General features: G+C 37.1%; 1 non-coding gene and 1 pseudogene across 1 annotated transcript; one reads left to right on the top strand and one right to left on the bottom strand.

The window, feature by feature from the left end:
* The first annotated feature begins 1,103 nt into the window (after positions 1-1,103).
* LOC136219031 (uncharacterized) lies at positions 1,104-20,954 on the top strand (annotated as a pseudogene).
* On the bottom strand, positions 11,998-12,104 carry LOC136216075 (small nucleolar RNA R71). Its single transcript, XR_010683069.1, has one exon. It is a non-coding gene; the product is annotated as a small nucleolar RNA R71 (small nucleolar RNA).
* Positions 20,955-23,198: the final 2,244 nt, after the last annotated feature.

Below are 23,198 nucleotides of genomic sequence, written 5' to 3' on the forward strand. Positions count from 1 at the left end.
ATTCTGTTAGTAAATTTTGGAATTTCTATTAGTTCAGAATTAAGGCTAGCATAGATTAAAGATTACTTAATTTATGCGCCGGTCATGGCCTGGTTTGGTTCGTGACAAAGGTGGTATCAGAGCCTAGGTTTAGGTTCTTATGGACTTACTGTATAGGATTCACATGTTCTGTTCGTATCCCTTATCTTGCATATCTATCTGAGTCTTCCTATTTACTCATTTTCAGTACCTCATTGCTAAAGTGTCTAATTCTGCTGCATGGATAGGTAATCATGCCTCCTAAAGGAAGAAAAAGAGGCAAGAATACGGTTAATGTTAGTACTAGGAGTAGGGTGACCGTTGAGAATTCATCTCAGCTTGATGGGGGAGCTTCACACCCTATTGGAGGAGCAGCTCCAGCATCTGAACCAATATTCCAACCAGCTGGAGGGTCATCTCAGCCCACTCGTACAGCTTCAGCCTCTCAGCCTGCTCAAATATCTAACACTGATTTGGCTGCTGGATTGCAAGGGGTCTTTCAAGCAGTTGAAAGACTAACAAATGTGGTAGGTGAAAACAGACAACCAAGAACTACAGGATCTGCTATACCTAATGATAGAGCTCAATTACAGGATCTAAGTGACTTCTTGAGGTTACAACCTCCAAAGTTTTCTGGTGAGGATTCTGTAACAGATCCTATGGATTTTCTGGATGCTATGGACAGATGTTATGAGGTCTTGGGGTGCACCAGTGCTAGGATGGTATTGTTAGCAGGGAATCAGTTACAAGGAGTGGCGCGTAGTTGGTATCTTTCCAAGAGAGGGAATGGACTTGATAACGCTTTCCTTTGGCCACAGTTTCGTGATTCTTTCTTAGAGAGGTTCCTTCCTCCTAGTGTTAAGGAAGCTAAAGCTTTAGAGTTTGAAGTGCTGAAACAGGGTGGTATGACTGTGAGTGAATATGAAATGAAATTCACTCGACTTGCTCGTTTTGGAGAGCATCTTATTCCAACTGAAGAGAGGAAGGCAAGGAGATTTGAAAGGGGACTTCGGGACAGACTGTTAGATCGAATTGCTCCTCTATGATTATCTAGCTTTGAGGAAGTGGTGGATCGATCCAGGCAGATGGAGATGTTTGATGATCAGCGTAGGGCTCGTGATCAGAACAAACGTGCTCGATATGACAACCAGAGTGGTCAACATAGTAGGGGAAGTAACTATTCAGTATCTCATGGGTCCCATTCCTTACCTGGTCAAGGAGGGCAGTACTCCAAGAATAATCAGAGATATGGTCAGAGAGCTCAGTCCACTGGTACTCAGAATAGTCAAAGTTCCTCTAGATCACATTCCCTACTTGTCAGCTTTGCGGTAAATTCCATGGTAACTCTCCATGCCATCGAGCAACTGGGGCTTGTTTTGGTTGTGGTCAGGTGGGACATAGAAGAAAGGATTGCCCAAGCAGTAAAACAACACTAGCAGTGAGTCAGGACACAGGTTCTGCTCCTTTTGTTACTCAGCCATCTTCTCAGTATGGTGGTAGAGGCCAGAGTTCAGGAGGTCGAGGTCAGGGTGGTCGAGGTCCCAATCCAGCTCCTAATCATGCAACAACAGGTCGAGGTCAGTCTAGAGCCTTTGCTCTGACACAGCAGGATGCTCAGGCATCTAATGCAGTGGTGACAGGTACCATTTCTGTATGTTCATTTGGTGCTAGAGTTTTGATTGATCCTGGTGCTACACATTCCTTTGTTTCTCCTTGTTTTTCTATGAAATTTGGTGTACCACCCACTATGTTAGATTGTCCGTTATCTGTGGCAACACCTATAGGAGATGTCCTTGACATAAATCTAGCTTTTAAGAATTGCTTAGTAAAAGTAGGGGAAAGGGAACTCTTAGCTGATCTTGTATTACTTGAAATGTTAGATTTTGATGTGCTTTTGGGAATGGATTGGTTAGCCTCATATCATGCCTCTTTAAACTGTTATAGCAAGTTAGTAACTTTCAAAATTCCTGGGGAGATAGAATTTCAATTTCAAGGAGATCGTAGCATGGCTCCTCATAGTCTTATTTCTGCTATTACTGCAAGAAGATTGTTGTATAAGCACTGTGAAGGGTTTCTAGCTTATGTTAAGGATACTCAAGCCAAGGGTATCGAGTTGGAGAATGTTGATGTGGTGAAAGAGTTTATTGACGTCTTTCCTGAAGATTTGACAGGTTTGCCACCTGAGAGAGTAATCAATTTCTTTGTTGACTTAGCACCCGAAACAAGACCCATATTTATGCCTCCTTACCGAATGGCTCCTGCTGAACTAAAAGAGTTAAAGGAACAACTGCAAGACTTGCTTGACAAAGGGTTCATCCGCCCTAGTGTCTCTCCTTGGGGTGCTCCTGTGTTGTTTGTGAAGAAGAAGGATGGATCAATGAGATTGTGCATTGATTATCGACAGTTGAACAAGGTCATAATACGTAACAAATACCCTCTTCCTCGAATTGATGATCTATTTGATCAGCTCCAGGGTGCAATGTACTTTTCTAAGATCGATCTGAGGTCTGGTTATCATCAGTTGAGGGTTAAAAATGTTGACATACCTAAGACAGCTTTCAGGACCAGGTATGGTCACTATGAATTTCTGGTGATGCCTTTTGGTCTCACTAATGCTCCTGCAGATTTTATGGATCTAATGAATAGGGTGTTTAAGCCCTTCCTTGATCGTTTTGTGATAGTGTTCATAGATGACATTTTGGTGTATTCTAAAAGTAAAGAAGAACATGAGCAGCATCTGAGGCTTGTTCTTCAGACTTTAAGAGAGAACCAGTTATTTGCTAAGTTCTCAAAATGTGAATTCTGGTTGGATAGTGTCGCATTCTTAGGGCACGTGGTATCCAAAGATGGGGTGAGTGTTGATCAGAAGAAGGTTGATGCCGTTCTTCATTGGCCAAGGCCCAGTTCAGTGTCGGAGATTCGAAGTTTTCTTGGGTTAGCGGGTTATTATCGACGTTTTGTGCAAGACTTTTCTCGAATAGCTTCTCCTTTAACCAAGTTAACCCAGAAGAATGTGAAGTTTCAGTGGTCAGAAGCGTGTGAGAAAAGCTTTGAAGAATTGAAAGTTCGTTTGACTTCAGCACCAGTGTTAGCTCTTCCATCTGGATCGGGGGGCTACACAGTGTTTTGTGATGCTTCAAGGGTTAGTCTGGGTTGTGTATTGATGCAACATGGTCATGTGATTGCGTATGCTTCTCGCCAATTAAAGCAACATGAACAGAATTATCCAACTCATGATTTGGAAATGGCAGCAGTGATCTTTGCCCTGAAAATATGGAGACATTACTTGTATGGGGAGACATGTGAAATTTTCACTGACCATAAAAGTCTCAAATACATCTTTGATCAGCGTGATTTAAATTTGAGGCAGAGAAGATGGGTGGAGTTTCTCAAGGATTATGATTGCACAATTCAGTACCATCCAGGAAAAGCAAATGTTGTAGCAGATGCTTTAAATAGGAAATCTCTGGGTAGCTTAGCTCATCTTTCCGTAGTGAGGAGACCTTTGATTGGTGATATTCATGAATTGGTTGATCAAGGAGTAGAATTTGAGGCAACATCTGAAGCGTTGGTAGCTCATTTTCGTGTTAGACCTATTCTATTAGATAGAATCAAAGCAGCGCAACAAGAAGATCCTCAATTGTGTAAAGTTAAGGATGATGTTTGTCAGGGTAAGGTTCAAGACTTCATGATTGGTGATGATGGAGTTCTTCGTTATGGGACTAGACTGTGTGTTCCTAGTGTTGATGATTTAAAAAGGGAAATTTTGGAGGAAGCACACTGTTCGGCTTATACAGTTCATCCTGGTTCCACTAAGATGTATAGAGATTTAAGAGAGTTATACTGGTGGAGTGGAATAAAAAGAGATGTTGCAGACTTTGTTGCTAGATGCCTTACTTGCCAGCAAGTCAAGGCAGAACATCAGAAACCGTCTGGGTTGCTCCAACCATTACCTATTCCTGAGTGGAAGTGGGAGAACATTGCTATGGACTTCGTGGTAGGATTGCCTCGTACTAGGGGAGGGTATGATTCCATTTGGGTGATAGTCGACCGTTTAACTAAGTCTGCTCATTTTCTTCATGTGAAGATAACTTATGATTTTTCTAAGCTTGCTCAGTTATACATTGATGAGATTGTTAGACTTCATAGAGTTCCAGTCTCTATCGTGTCAGATCGTGGTGCTCAATTTACTTCTCGATTTTGGAAGAAATTTCAAGAAGCGTTAGGTACAAGACTCCAATTTAGCACAGCGTTTCATCCTCAGACCGACGGTCAGTCAGAGAGGACTATTCAGACTTTAGAGGATATGCTTCGAGCTTGTATCTTTGATTTTGGCCAAAATTGGGATCATCATTTGCCTTTGGTAGAGTTTGCTTATAACAATAGCTATCAAGCTAGCATTGAGATGGCACCTTACGAAGCCTTGTATGGTCGTAAGTGTCGGTCGCCAATTTGTTGGGATGAGGTTGGAGAAAGGAGACTCACTAGACCTGAATTGATACAGTTGACTTCAGATAAAGTTCGTGTTATCCGTGATAGACTCTTAACAGCTCAGAGTAGGCAAAAGAGTTATGTTGATCCGAGGCGCAAGAATGTGGAATTTCAGGTCGGTGATCTTGTATTTCTGAAGGTCTCTCCGATGAAAGGAATCATGCGTTTTGGCAAGAAAGGAAAATTGAGTCCGCGTTATGTAGGCCCGTTTGAGATTCTTGAAAGGATTGGTGCAGTCGCATATCGTTTAGCTCTTCCACCTGATTTCTCTAAGGTTCATCCGGTATTCCACATATCGATGCTTAGGAAATACATTCCTGATGCGTCCCATGTCTTACAACCGCAAGCTATACAAGTTAGAGATGATCTGTCTTATGAGGAGCAACCTATAAAGATTTTAGATAGTCAAGTTCGCAAGCTGCGTTCAAAAGAAATTCCTTTAGTTAAAGTTCTTTGGCAAAACCACTCTAGTAGTGAAGCCACGTAGGAGACTGAATCTGAAATGCGAATCAGATATCCTCATTTATTTGATATCCCAGGTTAGTGTCCTTGTAGTTAAATTCGGGGACCAAATTTTTTTTTAGGGGAGAAGAATGTAATAACCCTAATTTTGGTTATATAGCTATAATTATTGATTAGTTCCTTATTTAATATATAACCTTACTTTTTTTAAATGTGACCTTTATAAACTAATTACTTTTACAAATATACCCTTAGCCTTTTAGAAACAATTTTTAATATCTCTATAGGTCTATCTTTCCGAAACCTAGTTTACTTTTACAAAAAAAATAGTTTTATCTCGCACTCATAGAGGAGCCGCCGCCCTCCATTTTTCTCTCTGAGGTTCCAAATTTTTTAGCTGCTAGATCATCATTATTCGAGTAAGTATATTCATTTTCCTATGTCTACTATGAACAGTAGTTTTATAAAGTTCATCATAATAATAACTTTGAATCAATATTTTATTCTTATATTCTTAGTTCTTTATGACAATTTCCACTTTCTTCAACTCCTTCCCTGCACAAAGCCTTATTAATATTAATATAAAATCCAAAATACATTAGTTAATTAGTGAAGGGAGGTGTATGAGTATTTTTTAATACATATAATATATATATATATAGATAAGTGGACCTTGTGAATTTTAATTTTGGTTTCTTTGTGTCTGGAACAAAAACTATGGTTTAAAGTTTACAAATTGCTTTATCAATCAGTAGTTGTCAATTCATCTCCCAAGCCTCACCTGCTTATTATTTTTCGCTGGTCTTTGTTCGGTTTTCTTTTAAGTCTTCCAATTTTTGCAAATTACTTATTTAATTTAGATTTATACACATAAATAGGAGGCTTGGAGTTATGTTTTATTTATTATTAAGTGAACCGTTTTACTACGAACAATTGTTTAATGGGTGTTATCTGTACCCATATTTCATATGGGTAATTTTAAAAATGCCTAATCTAATTAAGTATGAAGGTTATTACTTGTTCCCCTAAGTTGTTAATTGTCCCCACTAGCTTTCATTTATTTACGGTTAGTTAATTCACTTCGCCTCTTCCCTTGAATCAATAGGAAATTCCGATAATTCGCAAGTTGATTGAGTCGGACTTTTAGTGCGCTCGCGTCTGCTCGAATATTCAGGTGAGTGGTAATTATAGTACACGACACTGTTTGATTGAAATATTAGACTGAAGAACTGTTTATCAAAAATTAGCGTTTGACTGTATATTTTCGTTCCTAAAAACGTATAGCTTAAACCTTATGTTTACTAAATATCCTTAGTATTAAAGCGTATATTCTGAGAACAGACCCTTATATTGAATTATTTTATTATCAGGTACAATGAATTTATTAAAATCTGGTTTGATATGATTTGTAGTTTCTGATACGCGAATTATCGCAGTTATTACATTTGTTTTGGAAATCTGATAATTCGTTCAATCAGTTATGATTTTCTGATTCATATATGTATACTATATGTTTTCAAACTGGTACAAGTGCTCAGTATATCTGTATCTGTTATCTGGCATCTCACTGATCTTCATAACATTAGGTCCTTGCATTTGTCTTTGAGTCAGGTTATCAGTTGTCAGTTTGTCGTCAGTTGTGTCAGCATTAGAATCATGCATAAGATCGGTGAGGGCGATTATCTGTTATCTGTATCTGTTATTGGTAGCGCTTACCATTTATCTGGCCCTGGTGGTGTGCAGTATCACCACTCTGTTACACTGTACCATGTGTTTTAAAGCTTTTGTCTTATTTTCTGATTATTCTAATATCTGATATTTTGAAAGGCTTCAGTATTATTTTTGACAATTGATTACCAGTACTTTGATTTGATTATCTAATATTGACCATTTTGTTTAGCTGATTTTGAATTCTATATTTGAAACTATATTCGTCATAATTTAAAAGTATCAGCTTATCTGCCTGTTCCTTTCTGCTGTGTGCTATAGCTACTGCTCACTGAGGTTTTCGCTCGTATAGACGAAAATCTCATACCACGTTGAATATTTCTTTTTCAGATTAAGGTCTCTGTTCGTGAGGTAACCCTTGGATTGATGTTGAAGGAGACTGCTTAATGATTTAGCTTTATCTTATTTTTGGAGACTTTTGATTATTAAGATTTGACTTGAATAGTTTGATTCTTTTAAGGTTTATTGATGTAATTGAGATGACTTTGATATTCTGTTAGTAAATTTTGGAATTTCTATTAGTTCAGAATTAAGGCTAGCATAGATTAAAGATTACTTAATTTATGCGCCGGTCATGGCCTGGTTTGGGTCGTGACATGCTATGCTATGCACTAGACCTGACGTAGCGTTCGCGTTATCTGTAACGAGTCGTTACCAATGGAATCCGGGAGATGAGCATTGGATTGCCGTCAAGAAAATTTTTAAGTACTTGAGAAGAACTAAAGATATGTTCCTAGTGTACGGAGAAGGTGATCTGAAAATAGAAGGATTTTCAGACGCAAGTCATCTCACAGATGAGAATGATTATAAATCCCAATCAGGATACCTGTTTATCTTGAATGGGGGCGCGGTCAGTTGGAAGAGTTCCAAGCAGGGAAGCGTAGCTTTCTCTACGACCGAGTCAGAGTATATCGCAGCTGCGGAAGCAGCAAAGGAAGCGGTTTGGATTAGAAAGTTCATTACAGAACTAGGTGTGGTGCCTGACATTGTCAATCCTATTACACTGTACTTTGATAACAATGGAGCCATTGCGCAAGCAAAGGAACCACGGTCTCATAATGCATCCAAGCATTACCTTAAGCGATACCACATCATTAGAGAGATTGTGGCTAGAGGAGATGTGAGAATAGAAAGAGTACCTACAGAGGACAATGTTGCAGATCCGTTGACAAAGCCTTTAACCCAGAGAATACATGATCGTCATTTAACTTCTACTGGGATAAGTTTTAGAAACAATTGGCTTTAGTCCAAGTGGGAGTATGTTGGGGTTTATTGTCCTATAGACAATTGTTCTAGGATACAAACTTAATGTAAATGAATTGTTCTTTATATCATTTGTTTAATGAGATATATGTTTTATAACTATATAAAGGCAATCCCTTTTAAGCACTAAATAAAGTCTAATAAAAGGAAATCCGTAAGTTTATTTAAAGTGATTATAAAGTGTTCATACAAGCATGAAGTGAGACAAAACTTTATAGTAAACTGATAAACTTAAAACCACCCCAAGTCAAGTGATATGTTTGGGATTGACATATCACTGTTGAGACTTGTATGTGACAATGTATTCTGTCCGACAGAAAGCTGATCTCACAAGCTTCATATATACATATATCTGGACAGTTACATAGATCCGATGAAACGTTGTTCATTAGGATTGGGGATCCGATTTGAGATAACAGAATGGGTAGATTCATCCTTGTCACCTATTCATCTCATTGGTATTAATAGGTATAATTAATCCTCAGACTCAAAGGAATATTAATTGGTATAATGGATTACGGAATGTGATGGTTTGACTCTGGTGTAACACGATCCTTAACAGAGATGACTCTGGGGTGTGAACAGTAGACATTGGGTATCACAGGAAGTAATTGCGGAGTCGTTATATATTGGATTGAGCATTTATCACTCCCGATAAATGGGAGATACATCCATGGATCGCTTGTGGAAGACTCGATTCTAAATCCTTGCAAGGTGATAGCTTAAGAGTAAGAAATACAGATTTCACTTAACCTATCTTTTTGAGTTGACTCGGCCTGTACAAGTAAAACGAACGTCTCACTATATGTGACTTGACATCACCCATAGTCATAAGATTCAGTTCAAGGATGTAGTTGATAAAGGATCGAATTATACTGTAACTAATACGGAAAGGTTAACGACAAAATCAACCTGTCTTCTTATAGCTCTGGGGGAATGATTACGGACTTGCTAATCACATACTCTGTACATCATTCCGTTATGCAAAGATTAAATATAATTCTTTGAAAATTAATTTAATAACGTTGCATACGGCTAGAAGCAATAAGAACCTAATGGATCACACATAAGACTTGGAACCTAAAAGAGAGATAGATGTTAATTGATTGATAGAAGCCCAATTGAGCCCAATAAGGCCCATGGACATAAGGGGGTTGAAATTCATGTAGTGACATACATGAATAATTAATTTGATTTTGTTAATCCTAATTAGATTAGGAATATGAATTAAATTAATTAAGAGATAATTAAGTTAGGAGTTTTAATTAGATTAATATACTCATATTATTATCCAATAAGGTTATTATTATTATCCTTAATATATTAGATATATAGTGAGATAATAATTAGGAATTCTATTCCGAATGGAATTTCTATTCAGTAAACTAATTCTATCTAACTAGGGATTAGATACAAGAGATTATAAATACCCCTTCCCTTGAGATTTTCGAAATCCAAGCAAGTCATACCCTACTTGTGATTTTCGAAATTCACCTAGTCCAAGAGAGAGAAAATTCGACACCCCTAGTTCGAGGACGAGATTTCTCTACGGCTTCGTTTGATCAATTGATTTTCATCTATTTCTTTTATCCTTGATCTTGTGTTGATTAGTTAGAGGCAATCTACTTTGGTTGCTATTCAACGGTTGATTCTAAATTAATCTTCCCGTGTTTTATTTCGTGTTTGGGAACTCGAAGAAGAAAAACAAACAAAAGGGAGAAATTCGTTTTACTACTCCTACATCAGGTCAGTTCACGATTTCGCGGATTCCCGGAGATTGAACCGTCGGATCGTCACGATTTTTGGACAGGAGCTTCTATACATATTCTTCCACGTTTCCACCGAAGGGATTTTCGTTCCAAGGTCTGGAAGGTCTGTTTCGGATAGGGGAAGATTGGTAGACAGTTTCTATCTCTTTTGAAGTTGTGGGCACTTCGTTTGCAACGGTAGATAGAACTTCTAAAAGGTATTTCTTCTTATCCTTCTTTATATGAAATAACGGTTAACGGATCTTGTGGTTAAATGGAAATAGGTTAAAAATTTTATATTTCCGCTGCTATACCTTAGTCTAATTTTCAACAAATCTCAGTCGCGACATACGAACACCAGTCGCCGTAAATTCGAAGTCTTCAGCTCGCCCCTTCACCCCCTGTCGCGACTGAGATTCTCGGAATCTCATATGAGACAACGAAGAATTCTGCACAGATTTCACATGTTTAATTCCAAAAAACGCGTCTGTTTGTTTGGATAAAAGCGACCCTTCACCAGTGGACACGGCCCTTCAGTGACAACCCTTCACCAATTATAAATAAGTGGTTCATTTCAGAAATCAATGTGGTTGGCTAAGTTAGAAAAGTTAGAGAAATCAGAGAGTTATTATATTGAGTTTCTGATTCAGAAAGAGTCAGAAAGTTAGATTTCATTTATGTATAAACAAACTTGATGTACACAAGTTGTTATTAGATTAGTTATAAACACAGTAGTATTAGTTTAGTTTCAAAGATTGATCAGAGATAAGTTTTCATTCTGGTAGTGGACTGACCGGTCTCTATTCCGAAGATTCGGCGAGAAGAACTAACGGTTGAAGCGCAAAGAGGTCTGACAAACCTACGGAGTTTGAGGGAAAGATTGACAACCCGGATCTCAAAGTTTTCGTCAAAATGCTATCCATGTTTCTTCTTCTCTGTTAATTTGTGAAGATTCACAATTCACTAATGATATATTTATTTTATTCAATACATTCTTCATGTTGTTATTTTGATATTGTTCTGACAAAATGATTTTCAAAATGATAAATTTGTGTTTTTATTAAAACGTTTTATACAATCATATTTATAAAGAAACTTTGTTGAACACTTGAAAGAATTAGTTTTTACGGATGATATGATCGTGACCGCGGCTTATCGGATATAAAATACTAATTTGATTAAGGTAGGAATCTGCTCCGATCCAGAGAGATTTCTACGGTTCAAAGCCATTTAATTGCATAAATTCTTGTATTATTACATGTTCATAATCTTACCAAAGTTATAGTTGCTTTCTTTGCTTAATGAAAATAAGTTTTATACCTTCTATTTATTCCAAATACGAAAGCGTCTGTTTTATAATCAAAATCTCAAGATAGAATTGTTCTCTAAGTTCAATATAATATTCTTATCTAATCCTAATTTATCCGAACCAATACAATCAATTAAACGATTTTCTTTAGTTAAATCTAAAGACGTGAATAAAACTGAATTAAACAAGTTTTTAGTTAAAAAGCGTTCCCTGTGGGTTCGATATCTTTTATTACTACAAGCGTATACCGTGCACTTGCGGAAATCGCTCAACAAGTTTTTGGCGCCGTTGCCGGGGAACGCCAAATTTTTTAACAAAAATTTAGATTTTTCGTGTTTTATTTCGAATCTAGGTTTAAACATACTTATTTTAATTTTTGTAATTTATTAATTTTAATTTACTAATTTATTTATTTTTCAAATTCTGCTTTGTAGGTAGTTTCGGTTCGTGCAAGTTTTCAGGTTCATGCGCAGTTCTCGAAGTTCAGGCATTGTACCAGACCCTATAGACCCAGAAATTGAAAAAACCATTAGAAAGAACAAGAAAAACAAGAAAAACAAAAATAAGACTCCAGTAAAAACACATACCGAGCCGGAAAAAATGGCAAACCCACCAACACTTATGGATTACGCTAGGCCAAATGTGGCCGGTGTAACCAATAGTGTAGTTAGACCCAGAATCACCGCAAACCAATTTGAAATTAAGCCAGCTTTGCTTAATATGTTGCAAAATAATGTAACATTTTACGGGTTACCTAACGAAAATCCTAACACCCATTTAACAAATTTCCTTGAAATTTGTGACACTTTTAAAATCCCAGATGTGACTGCCGAAGCAATCAAACTTCGAATTTTTCCTTTCACTTTGAAGGATAGAGCCAAAGAGTGGTTAACTTCAATGTCAGCCGCAACTTTTGAAACTTGGGAACAATTAGCCCAAACCTTTTTATCAAAATATTTTCCTTTAGCAAAAACCGCAAGAGTCATAAAAGAGTTAACATCTTTTTCTCAAAATGATAATGAAACTCTTTATGAGACTTGGGAATGTTTCAAAGAACTTCAACGTTTATGCCCACACCACCAATTACCCGCTGAACTTTTAATGCAAACATTTTACAATGGACTTAATCCTACAACTAGAGGTTCATTAGATGCTATGTCGGGAGGGCTATTTATGAAGAAAACATCAGCCCAAGCAAGAGAACTTTTGGAGAAAATGACAATCAATAGCAGTATGTGGCCCGCGGAACGTGGACATATACCGATGGAGAAACCATCATCCTCAATCACATCATCAGTTAAAGGTATAGTGGAACTTGATCCAGTCGCGATGTTACAAGCCCAATTTTCTGCTTTGTCGCACAAAATTGATAGGTTTATGGCACCATGCGATACCAATGGTAATCCAATCCAAACGGATGTGGATTATGAAAATATGAGTGAGATCGAACATGTAAATTTTGTCCAAGGGCAAAACCAAACTAATAATCGTACTAGTAATTATCAAAATCAGTCAAGAGATACGATTAGCACTTTATCTTCTAAAATCGACAAATTCATAGATGCTATCAGTGGAAAAATAAGTAATCACGACGATGGTTTTAAACGGATCGAAAATAAATTCGATCAGCTTATTAGAAACCACTCATCTAGCATCCATAATTTGGAGATCCAAATTGGTCAACTTGCTAAATCAATTCCATCCCGAAAAGAGGGAAGTCTTCCCAGCCATACGGAAGAAAATCCGAAAGAGCAGGTAAAGGCTATCACTCTTCGTTCAGGGAAAAATTATCTAGGTCCGGAAATGCCCGGAGATGCAACATTACCAGGAACTGATTTACCAAAGCCCAAAGAAGATATCTTAAACACAAAAAGTTCACCAATTGACTCAAGTACAAAAACTTTTGTACCCAAACCACCTTTTCCGCACAAAGTCCGAAATAAGGACTATGACAAACAACTCTTAACATTTTTAGATAAACTTAAAAATTTGCACATTAATTTGACGTTCATGGATGCAATTACGCAAATTCCTAACTATGTTAAGTTTTTAAAGGATTTGATTTCGAAGAAAACCAGTTGGGAAGGAATTTCATCCATTTCGTTAACTGAAGATTGTAGTTCAATTGTGTCAAGTAATTTGCCTACTAAACTCAAAGATCCCGGATGTTTTACTATTCCGTGTAAGTTGGGAGATATTGAATTCCCAAGTTGTCTTTGTGATTTAGGAGCAAGTATAAATTTAATGCCGTTGTCTATTTTTAACAAGTTAGGTTTAGAAGAAGATATCAAACGCACCAATATGGTTTTGCAATTAGCGGATCAAACCACTAAGAGACCATATGGTATAATTGAAGATGTTTTAGTCAAAGTCGATAAATTTATTTTTCCTACCGATTTTGTTATATTAGATTTTGCATATGACGTTAATTGTCCACTAATTTTTGGTAGACCGTTTATGAACACAGGACGTGCTCTAGTTGATGTGTCGGAAGGGAAAGTAGTTTTGAGGATAGGAGAAGATAAGATCGAGTTTAATATGAACAAAGCGATGAAATATCCTATGGAGGAATTCGCTTGTTTGAAACTTGATTTAGTTGAAGAATGTGTCAATGACGTTATTCAAAGAGAAGAAATAATAGAACCTATAATGGGTGAAGAATTAGAAAATAAGGACCCAAAGCCTTTGATTCGAGAAGATGGACCAGTTCCGCCTTCGATTGTAATACCCTCTAAATTAGAACTTAAAGAATTACCCAGTCATTTGAGGTACGCTTTCTTAGGCGAAGGCGATTCTCTACCTATAATTATCTCTAACAAATTAACGAATAATCAAGAAGAAAAATTAAAAGAAGTTGTTAGAAATAGGATAGGAAGTATGGGTTGACAAATTTCAGACTTAAAAGGAATTAATCCTAGTATCGTAATGCATAGAATTCACTTAGAAGAAGATAAGCCACCTAAAGCAGATAGACAAAGACGCTTAAATCCGAACATGAAAGAAGTAGTAAAAAATGAGATTACTAAACTTTTAGACAATGGAATCATTTATCCGATCTCGGATAGTGAATAGGTTAGTCCAATCCATTGTGTACCTAAAAAGGGAGGCATAACTGTTGTAAGGAATGACGAAGGTGAATTAATACCTACGCGAACCACCACCGGTTGGAGGGTTTGTATAGATTATAGGAACCTAAACAAAGAAACTAGGAAAGATCATTTTCCTCTACCTTTCATTGATCAAATGATCGAAAGGATAGCCGGTCATGCATTTTATTGTTTCCTAGACGGTTATTCCGGATTCTTTCAAATTTACATTTACCCGGATGACCAAGACAAAACAACCTTCACGTGTCCTTATGGAACATTTGCATATAGGAGAATGCCTTTTGGTCTATGTAATGCACTAGCAACATTTCAACGATGTATGACAGCAATATTTAATGATTTCATTGAAGATATAATGGAAGTTTTCATGGATGATTTTTCAGTTTATGGAGATTCTTTCGATGCATGTTTACAGAACTTAGATAAAGTATTGTCTAGATGTGAAGAAACGAATTTAGTATTAAATTGGGAAAAATGTCACTTCATGGTAGACGAAGGAATTGTTTTAGGTCATAAGATATCTGAAAAAGGTTTAGAAGTGGATAGAGCAAAGACTTCAGTTATAGAAAAATTACCCCCACCAACCACTGTTAAGGGAGTAAGATCATTTTTAGGTCATGCAGGCTTTTACAGAAGGTTTATAAAGAACTTTTCTGTAATCTCCAAACCACTTACTAATTTGCTTATGAAAGATTCAACTTTTGATTTTAATGAGGATTGTTTACAAGCTTTCAATACATTGAAAACATCTTTAGCCAGTACACCTATAATATCGAAACCCGATTGGAATTTACCTTTCGAAATTATGTGCGATGCAAGTGATTTAGCTGTAGGATGTGTATTAGGTCAAAGGAAAGATAAGAAACTTCATGTTATATATTATGTGAGTCACACATTGTCCGGGGCATAGTTAAATTACACCACAACTGAAAAAGAAATGCTAGCGGTAGTTTTTGCATGTGATAAGTTTAGATCGTACTTGTTAGGATCTAAAGTCATTATTTATACAGATCATGCAGCTTTAAGATATTTATTTGCTAAGAAAGATGCAAAACCACGTCTTATTAGATGGGTCTTATTATTGCAAGAATTTGACATAGAGATTAAAGATAAAAAAGGGAATCGAAAACCTTGTCGTCGATCATCTATCAAGACTTGAAGATGAAAACGGTCCCATCGGTGAAACATTAGGCATTCGAGATGATTTCCCCGATGAATATCTCATGCAAGTACAAAGTGTCATAGCACCATGGTACAGTAGAACCTCTATATAGGAATACTCTATATTAGAATAACCTCCCAATTGTTATACAAAAGTTTGGTCCCAAGTGCTGAGAGTCTTTGTTATACCAACCTCTATATAGGAATAACCTCCCAATTGTTATACAAATAGTCCGGTCCCAAGTGTATTACTATATAGAGGTTTTACTGTATGCGGATATTGCCAATTACTTAGATGCACATGTTGTGCCAGATGGATTAAATTCTCAGCAAAAGAAGAAATTCTTTTCGGAACTTAAGAAATATTTTTGGGAAGATCCATTTTTGTTCAAAACATGCGGCGATGGAATGCTTAGGAGATGTGTTTGTGAGTTTGAATATGACTCTATAATGTTGGAATGTCATGCAAGCGCTTATGGAGGTCATAACAGCGTAAGCAAAACAGTAGCTAGAATATTAGAATACGGTTTCTTTTGGCCTACCCTGTTTAAAGACGTCCGTTCATTTATTATCCGTTGTGATAAGTGTCAAAGAACCGGGAATTTAGGAAGGAAAGATGAGATGCCTCTCACAAACATGTTGGAAGTTGAAATCTTCGACGTGTGGGGAATCGATTTCATGGGTCCTTTTCCTACTTCTTTTAGCAAAAATTATATATTAGTAGTCGTAGCTTATGTTTCAAAGTGGGTTGAAGCAATTGCAACCCCGACAAATGATTCTAAGGTAGTTGTTAAGTTTTTGAATGAAATATTCTGTCGATTTGGAATCCCTAGAGTTATGGTAAGCGATGGAGGTACTCATTTCGTAAATAGAAGCTTTGAGTCGCTTATGAGGAAATACGGAGTACACCACCGTGTATCTACGCCATACCATCCTCAAACGAATGGTTAAGCGGAAATATCAAATAGAGAACTCAAATGGATACTTGAGAAAACAGTTTCGTCTTCTAGAAGAGACTGGGCACATAAACTTAACGATGCGTTATGGGCATACCGTACTGCATTTAAAACACCTATAGGAATGACACCTTATAGATTAGTCTATGGTAAAGCTTGTCATTTACCAGTAGAGTTAGAACATAAAGCATATTGGGCTATAAAAACCCTTAATTATGATTTGCAAAGCGCAGAAAAAAAGCGTTTGTTCGACTTAAACGTGTTGGATGAATTACGCTATTTATCCTACGAAAATGCAAGAGTTTATAAGGAAAAAGTTAAAAAGTGGCATGATGCAAGAATCAAAATTAAAAGCTTTAATATTGGGGATAAAGTTTTACTTTTTAATTCCAGATTAAAGTTATTTCCAGGTAAGCTCAAGTCTAGATGGAATGGACCATTTGTGGTTGTTAAAACATTTGATTATGGAGCTTTAGAGCTAGAAAAGTCCAATGGCGATCGATTTAAGGTTAATGGTAATCGATGCAAAATTTATTACGAATGAGCTCCAATTCAATCAATTGAATTCGTGGACGAATTCTATGACAATTAATTTATTTAGTTTTCATATTTTTAGTTTTTCTTATTATATGTTCATAATTTTTATTTTTCTTTCTTTTTAATTTAATTTATTTTTATTTTTATTTTTAGGTTAATTTATTTTTGTTTTCATTTTTATTTATTTTTATTTTTGAATTTGTGTACAAATAAGGTTTTGTAAAATTAAATTCTAATCTAGTCATGTTTTGAAAATTTTCATTAAGTGTTAAGTGTTTTTGAAAATATATATCCAGAAATCTCAGTTGAGATTCTCCATGTTTCAGGATTTGGAAAATCTCAGTTGAGATTCCGAAAATCTCAGTTGAGATTTTTAGTATTTTAAACATTTTGATGTAACTGTAAGAGATTACAGACATCACATTTCAAAACTTCAGTCAGTTAAATCCAAGAGGTATCACTTTGACATCTTTTATTTTTAAACAGACACAACCTTTCACTTATGTATCTTATATATTCCTGTAGGTTCTGAATTCTTTCATTTCATTTCATCTCTTTCAGATTTCTGAAATTCTTTCTTCAATTCTAAAATCCTACAGACACCATCTTATTTCACAAACATGACCAAATCTCTGAAAAATGTTAGGAAGAACACTTCTGCTCGAAGCAAGAGAGTTGATATCTCTTCTCGCTATGGAGCATGGTTTCCAATCTACAATCATGACGAAGGGAAACGTTATTTGCAGTTTAGATATGCACAATTCTGTGGCATGTTGTATCTAGATGAGTTCCTGAATGAAGAACTCGGGATAAGCGATGACATGAATCGCTATCTGACAAATTTGGGATGGACCAAGTTTGCTTCCATGAAGTTTCCTATAATTGGGAATTGGGTTCTAGAGTTTCTATCTACCGTTCGGTTTATCAATAAGAGGCGTGTTCGTCTCAGTTTTCGTTGTGAAGGGAAGATGTTCACTTTTGGATATCATGTACTTCATAATTGGTTTGGTTTTCCACCACGGGACACCACTCCGCATCATCCTGGCAGAGATATGACTTCTATAGATATCTGGAGAATGTTGACGGGATTTTGGAGATTCAATCCACGTCTTGCCTACAACAAATCAATAACTTCTAGTCTGAAGCAGTGACTAATTTCCAACAAATCTCAGTCGCGACATACGAACACCAGTCGCCGGAAATTCGAAGTCTTCAGCTCGCCCCTTCACCCCCTGTCGCGACTGAGATTCTCGGAATCTCATATGAGACAACGAAGAATTCTGCACAGATTTCACATGTTTAATTCCAAAAAACGCGTCTGTTTGTTTGGATAAAAGCGACCCTTCACCAGTGGACACGGCCCTTCAGTTACAACCCTTCACCAATTATAAATAAGTGGTTCATTTCAGAAATCAATGTGGTTGGCTAAGTTAGAAAAGTTAGAGAAATCAGAGAGTTATTATATTGAGTTTCTGATTCAGAAAGAGTCAGAAAGTTAGATTTCATTTATGTATAAACAAACTTGATGTACACAAGTTGTTATTAGATTAGTTATAAACACAGTAGTATTAGTTTAGTTTCAAAGATTGATCAGAGATAAGTTTTCATTCTGGTAGTGGACTGACCGGTCTCTATTCCGAAGATTCGGCGAGAAGAACTAACGGTTGAAGCGCAAAGAGGTCTGACAAACCTACGGAGTTTGAGGGAAAGATTGACAACCCGGATCTCAAAGTTTTCGTCAAAATGCTATCCATGTTTCTTCTTCTCTGTTAATTTGTGAAGATTCACAATTCACTAATGATATATTTATTTTATTCAATACATTCTTCATGTTGTTATTTTGATATTGTTCTGACAAAATGATTTTCAAAATGATAAATTTGTGTTTTTATTAAAACGTTTTATACAATCATATTTATAAAGAAACTTTGTTGAACACTTGAAAGAATTAGTTTTTACGGATGATATGATCGTGACCGCGGCTTATCGGATATAAAATGCTAATTTGATTAAGGTAGGAATCTGCTCCGATCCAGAGAGATTTCTACGGTTCAAAGCCATTTAATTGCATAAATTCTTGTATTATTACATGTTCATAATCTTACCAAAGTTATAGTTGCCTTCTTTGCTTAATGAAAATAAGTTTTATACCTTCTATTTATTCCAAATACGAAAGCGTCTGTCTTATAATCAAAATCTCAAGACAGAATTGTTCTCTAAGTTCAATATAATATTCTTATCTAATCCTAATTTATCCGAACCAATACAATCAATTAAACGATTTTCTTTAGTTAAATCTAAAGACATGAATAAAACTGAATTAAACAAGTTTTTAGTTAAAAAGCGTTCCCTGTCAGTTCGATATCTTGTGGAAATCGCTCAACATGATGCTGCCCCTCTTGGCTTTGTCATTTCTGACGATTCCCACTTCGTGAGAAGTCAAAAGATTGATCTTGAAAAGACACCCTCTGAACAGGAAGATGATTTGGGAGATTTTGGAGGACAAGTTGATACTGAGCAAACAGCCAATGTTAATGATGAGCAAGAAAAGTGTGCTGCTGAGGGAACTTAGTTAGTTGATGCTGAACCAACTGAACTACAAGCTGATCAAACAGAAAAAGTGCAAGCTGAGGGAAGCCTTCATGATGACCTAGAGTTAACTTCCTCATCTGAGTCTCTTGACTCAATCGCTGCTGACCCCTCACCTCAAACCAACAAGGTCAGCTCTGAAAAGCGTTTCAAACACAAAGCTCACAAGTCCAACTCCCTAGACCTACTCGCAGATTCTCCACTTAGAGAACCTATTACTGACCTGACTAGGCTTCAGTATGAATTCTTCTCCTCCGTCATCGAGCCAACTCCAGAACAATTTACACAAAAGCAAGCCTCTGTTACTCATACTGAGGAACAAGCCAAGAACCCTGAAAATCCAATCTCTGCCGAGCAAGAGCTCGAAGTTCAAGCTGCTCAAGAGGGTGAGCAAGCAAAGGAAAATCCTGTAAGTTCTAAAGTACCTCCTCCTGTACCAACTCAATTTCAAACCCATGTTGAGCAGGTCAACATCTCTGCCGATCCACCTCTTCCTAACCCAGCATCGCAGAATGTTGAACAGTCAGTTCCTGGTGCTGACTTGAACACAAGTCCAGTTGTTGATCATGTTGGCCCATCTGGTACTGGAAAACAATCTACTCAAATACCGGCTTCTGAGCGAACTCCTGAGGCAAATTATGCCTACCTAAATGCTACTGAGTCTGGACGTCGCATCATTGACTCAGCTCAAACCATTCTCCAGGATTTGAATACATCTCATGCCGATGCTGCTGGGTTCGCTAATGTTGAGTCAACCCAACTTTCTTCTGTCACTCAGCTCCTGAATGAGATCAAGGGTCTCAAAGATCTTGTGAGTGTCATGACCACTGTTCAAACTCAACAACCCAAGCAAGACTCCATTGTGAAGCTGGCTGAACTGCAGTTAATGATGGTGAATCACATGGATTCCTTCCAAGGCCAAATAAATGCTCTGTCTACAGTCAACACGGGATATGCTACCTTTGCTGAGGACAATCACTTCACCAAGCTACATTCTGAGCTGACTGACACTCGTGCGATAATTTCCTCCTCTTCCCAGTGTTCGATCGAGCAAATTAGTGAAGCTATCCATCTACTCAACTTGAGTAAGGAAGAAATGGATACTAACTTGGTAAAAACAAATGAAATCCTGCAATACTCCCAAGCCACCTTCAAACATGTGCGCCACATGAATGCTCAACGTCAGTTCTACGATTCGGCTTTGCTCAAGATGTATCATCAAGCTTATGCCCTGCTGACTGATACTATCACCTGGGTAGGGAAATCCCAAGAATACATTCTAAGTATGCTCAATGCCTCTATCAGAATTCCCGGTTCCGTCTTGGACGATGGTGTTCTCGTTTTCGATGGTCTAAGGGAAAGCACGAAAAAGCTTAAGGCGTACTCCGTGAGATTAACTCGTGCTGCTCTCAACGACACTTTCATTCCTCCTCCGCCCGATGCTGGCAAAACGGGGGAGAAAGAACAAGCTGATGGAACTCAGCATAGATCAAGAGAAGCATCAGGTAGTCAACAACAACGAAATGCCAAAGGGAAAGGCAAAATGAATCCTGCTCATCAAGCCCAAGTTAGCAAGAAGAAATAGCTTAGTCAATCTTAAAATTTGGCTTGTATTCTATTTTTGTATGCTGACTCACCATCTATCTATTTTAAGCATCCTTTTTACTTAAACTGACTTATCTACATATGATGCTTACTTAAATGTGTTACATGCTGAACTGTCTTAAAAGAACAAACACACTAAAATCAAAAGGGAACATGCATGAGAAAAATACTCAACACACATTCACTCTGATACGTGAATACACCTTGCTCTGACACATGAATTCATAAATATAATCTCTCTCTCTGATACCTAAAACTGACCGTGTATCAAACTGAGTAAACACATGTTCCAACATATTGACCTCTTTTGAAAGCTGGCCTAGGCTCATCTGAATTAGATCTTAGAAGGTCTAGAATTGAACTTAGTCAGTACAAGCATGCCTTGATTTTTCTCAATTAAATCTTGGAAGGTTTAGAGTTAAATTAAGTCAAATAGATGCAACCCTTACGGGGGAGTAATTTCAGAAGAACGAAAAAAAATTCAATCATGGGGAACTTCAAAACTGAGTTCCATAATTAAAAATTTTGCCAACATCAAAATGGGGGAGTTTGTTGAAACACCTTTCCAACATGATTTTGATTTGACAAAATTATTTAAGTTAATCCATGATTAAGACAATTAAATTTAAGTGCTTTGATTTAATTGTACTAATACGTTTGTTCAATGTTAAGTATAAAAATATTTATAAGAACAGGAATCAAATTAAGACAGAACATAGTCAGCATGACTACATAGCACAGGCTGAGTAAAGAATAACTCAGTACGAAAGAAGGAAAGTCTTCTTCAGAACCGAAGCTTACAAATGAAGCTGATCACAAAGGCTGAGTAAAAAGCAACTCATCATTAAAGAAGAAAAGTCTTCTTCGGAACTATATCTTGCAGAACGAAGCTGACCGTGGAAGCTGAGTGAAAGGTAACTCAGTATCGGCATTAGCAACAATCAAAGACAACGGCTATCAAAGTCATGTTGAATGATTTTCAGGACAACACCAATGATCCGTTTGCTAAAAGACAAGATCCGACAACTGTCTGCACCAATAATAGAAACCTTGGAATTACACAAAGAGTTAATTTCGAGATGCATGGGTCAACTGTCCGGTAGCTAAAAGACGAAACATGTACAAAAAGACAAATCTGCGAGAAGAAGACAAGCCTGGCGCCTGCAGAATTCAGACGACAGGATTGGCCTGCAAATCTGAAGCTGACCAGAACATGTCACAAAGAAAAAGTCGTTTGAATCCAACGGATAATTCCGGATTCAAATCATTTCTGCTTCAGACCTCAACTATAAAAAGACAAGTACACTTCTTAGATCCTTTGCCGAATTACAAGAGATAGCATACATACAAAAGCACATCAAAACAAGAAAAAGATCTTACACCAAATTTCCATTTCTGTGTAAAAGCTAGAGTGATTTTTGTAATCATCTAAAGTGTTCTTTGTGTGAAAAAGAACAATTTTGTATCAATTGTAAAATTGAGAGAGCTGTGCTGAGTACTCGGTTTTAAGTACTCAGTGGTAGAGAAATCTAGGTGTTCGGTTATAGCACTTAGTAGGAGTTGAGTAAACGAATAGAGGACGGTACTCTTACATATTCAACTGCCTTGTAAACGGTTTGTGCTCTACCTTTAAAGAGCTCAGTATTGGATTTAAAAAGCCCGGAGGGATTCTGGGGACTGGACGTAGACGGAGAGGCCGAAGCAGGATAAGTCATGTTGAGTAATTTCTAAGTCTCTCTCTCAATATATATTTGTATGTGTTGCTTGTATATTTACTCAGTATATAAATTGTTTAAGCTAACACTGAGTAAATCAGAGTGCTGAGTTGGAAGCTGACCACAAAACTGTCATTTCCCAACTCACAAGTAAAACAGCTCTAGTCAGTATCTGAATAAAACTGTCTTACGCCTCACTCAGCCGTGCTGACCAAAGCTGAGTTGTAAAACTCAAAGAATTATATTAAGTCAGCATAATTAAAATGAAAAGGTTAGATTAGTTCCTACCCCCCCCCCCCCTCGGAACTAATCACACGGGACCAACACTGCGGTCTTGAAGAAAAGGTTAATTCGGCCAGTGAAGAATGGCAGGTACACTTTAGTTCTGGAATGAGAAATGGCTTGGGGACTTCGTCCTTAAGGATAAAGCGCTAATCCTGTTGACGAAGGAGGAGCGGTATAAATCCGTCGCGGACTACTTGCTGAGCAACTGAAGTTGGGATTGGAAT

This window comes from Euphorbia lathyris, chromosome 1, assembly GCF_963576675.1.
Source record: "Euphorbia lathyris chromosome 1, ddEupLath1.1, whole genome shotgun sequence".
NCBI classification, from domain to species: domain Eukaryota; kingdom Viridiplantae; phylum Streptophyta; class Magnoliopsida; order Malpighiales; family Euphorbiaceae; genus Euphorbia; species Euphorbia lathyris.